Consider the following 3,204-nt stretch of genomic DNA (forward strand, 5'->3'; position numbering starts at 1 on the left):
GTGCGCTGCCAGGTGATGAAGGGAGTCTGGAGAGAGGAGCCGGGCGGCCGGGGCTCTGGCTGCTGCTAGGCAGCTCCAGAGATCCGGGGAAGGCCGCTCGCAGCTCTGACACCATCACGCGCTGGCTCAGAGTCCCGCCTACATCATCCAATCCCAGGATGCACTGCAGGCCGGGTTGCGCGATCCCAGGATGCACTGCAGGGCTGCGCGATACCTGGGCTGCGGCTGCGGGCAATGGGGACTGTCTGCACTGCGAGTCCGTAAACAGCGGGCAGGGGAGCGGGCAGGCGATGCCGGTGCCGGGCGGCCTGGAGTAGGTTCCAGAACGCCGTTCCTGATGATGTCATTTTTAATTTGAACTTCAGGAACGGCGTTCCGGACTGTTCCGGCTGAAAAATAGCCCTGCTTGCAACCAAGTTTTTATCCATTCAACCATCTTAGAATCCATTCCCAAGCTTTCAAGTTTATTTAACAGTCTGTGATGTGGGACAGTGTCAAAAGCCTTACTAAAGTCTAGATAAGCTACATCTACAGCCCCACCTTGATCAATTACTTTAGTCACCCAGTCAAAAAGTAAATAAGATTTGTTTGACATGATCTTCCCCAAGTAAACCCATGCTGTTTCGGATCCTGTAAGTTGCTGGTTTTGAGATATTCTACAACTTTTTGTTTTAAGAATGTTTCCATTCATTTCCCTACTACTGATGTAAGGCTTACTGGTCGATAGTTGCTTTCCTCTTCCCCGCTTCCATTTTTGTGCAGTTGGACTACATTTGCTGTTTACCAGTCCTCTGGGATTGTTCCAGTAGCTAGTGACGGGTTGAATAATTCTGTTAATGTTTTTACCAGCTCCCCTTTAAGCTCTTTTAGTATACTTAGATGTATCCCATCTGGCCGCATTGGTTTATCCACTTTCAGTTTTGAGTGTCCGGTTAGGACTTTCTCCTCTGTAAATGTACTTTTCTTGCAATTTAACTGTGGTCCCTTCCCCTCCCTTTCAGCAGTGAATACTGAGCAGAAATAATTATTAATATGATCTGCTATTACATTGCCCCCCCTCAAGAAGACTTCCACTCTCTGGACCTTATTCTAGTTGAATCGGACGATGCGTATTTTCGGGCAGGAACCGAATGTTCTTAGCCCCGCCTTCCGTACAGATTGCTCACACCGTCCATATGCGGTAAGACACCGGCCGAACGGACCGCTAGTAGATTTTTCATGTGAACACCTACTCCATCTGTTTGAACCTCGCCGACCATCGAATGCTGGACCGAGTGGTCAGGCAGCACCGAGTACTCCAGTCCACTCGGGCATTTCTCCATGCAAAAGCAGGGATATGGGTGGGCAGCTGGCATCCGGCTATGTCATATGTCCACCCCCCACATGTGCGTCACGGGTGGATTACCATATGTACGCCCAGCGTTTTTATGGAAACGCCCATGAAACGCGGGGCGTACACATATGGTAATGAGCAAAATCAGCCCTTCACGCCCCTCTCCACCCCCTGCTCGGATGGTTCTGTACGATCATTTTTTGCACGGATCTCATGCCGTGTTCGGACGTGTGAGGCGTTCGAACATGCGCAGACACGCCTCTGTCCAAACACCAACAATCGGCCGTCCGTCCGCATTCGGATCCATCCGACTCAATCAGAATAAGGGCATCTGTCTTTAGTCTTATAACTCCGCTTTTTGTTTTTCTCCTTTCACTTACATACCGGGGCGTATACCTAGGGCATATCTCTTCTGAAGGGCTGGTCCATGAGACCGGTTGGGTATGGGATCCTGGTGGTTACCATGCTGGTTGTCAGAGGACTAACAGTGACATGCCAGTGGTCAGAATCCTGAAATCCAGTAGGTAGGTATGCTAACTTTATCCCCAACTTCCCTAACCCATGATGGTTGTTGTGGATTATGCAAAATCAATTGGCAGTGACTTTCTGCTTCCACATTAGCCCAATGGATTCTCACATTAGTGGATAGTAGTAAATCAGGCTTCCGTCAGCTTTCCATCACTACAGCTAATTTGTATGTGACTCAGGATCCATCATGTTCTACCTTGTTTCCATTATCAAATTCACACAGGCAGCATAGCCAGTTCTACTTTCCAATAATCTCCGGAACGGTAATTATTATATAGTAGAAGAAACTGATAATATTGTGAATACAAATTAGAAAATGCAATTACAATATGCAGAGATAGGATGAAATGCATCAGAGCCATCGGAACATATGGGCTTACTGGGCAGCTGCCCGGGGCCCCACAATTCTAGGGGCCTTTGAGCAGGGGTTTGCTAGTGCCTCTGGAGTTAGGCTAGTACAGATTGTTGCCCGGCTGTTTTGGATGTGAATTACACAAAACCAGGGCTGCCAGGAAGAATCTTCTACCGGCCTACAGCCAAACAGTGAATGGGCCAGATGAACTAAGCTTCAAAAAAGTGCTAGAGAGATCAAAAAAAGCATCTAAGCTCCTGCATGACATTTTTCAATATGGGACAGATGTATCAAGCTTTAAAAAGTGATAGAGCGGAGAGTGATAAACAACCAGCCAATCAGGTCCTACCTGTCATTTTTCAAACACAGCCTGTAGGTAGGAGCTGATTGGCTGGCTGTTTAGCACTCTCCATTTTATCACTTTTTGAAGCTTAGTGCATCTGGCCCAATGGCTGTAAGCATGCAAACTGCTGGATGGCTGATAACAAGTGGAGAGACATTGTGGGAAGTTATGATTTATTTTTTTACTTAAGTAGAAGCCCCAGTGCATTGCTGAGCCTCTACCTGAGTGCCAGTGTTTTAAAACAAATGTAAAAGAAAGATTTAGGAGGGAGCAGGGGAGTGCTGAATGGCCTTGAGGCCCCATAGCAATTGCATCCCCTGCACCCTCTGTAGTTACGCCTCTGCTCACTGGTCACCTTCAGAATGCACTATTGTAACCTCTTCTTACCTGCATTGAGAACAAAAATCCAACCTTATTCAAATGACTACCATGCATCTGGTGATATCTTAAGTGTTATATATGTGTCAAACACATGGTGTTTATTGGTATTGTTATGGTCACCTCATGTATGCTACTGTATTTTATTGGTGTATTTTTGACTGTTTTAGATGTCACTCTATTCTTGCACTATTTCAAAGAGCTGCACCTGAGGTCTAGTGTGGACTTTTATCTGATTTTGGTTGCTCTGTATATTCAGTGTTGTACATA

This window comes from Crinia signifera, chromosome 2 (genome assembly GCF_055691185.1).
Source record: "Crinia signifera chromosome 2, ASM5569118v1, whole genome shotgun sequence".
NCBI classification, from domain to species: Eukaryota; Metazoa; Chordata; class Amphibia; order Anura; family Myobatrachidae; genus Crinia; species Crinia signifera.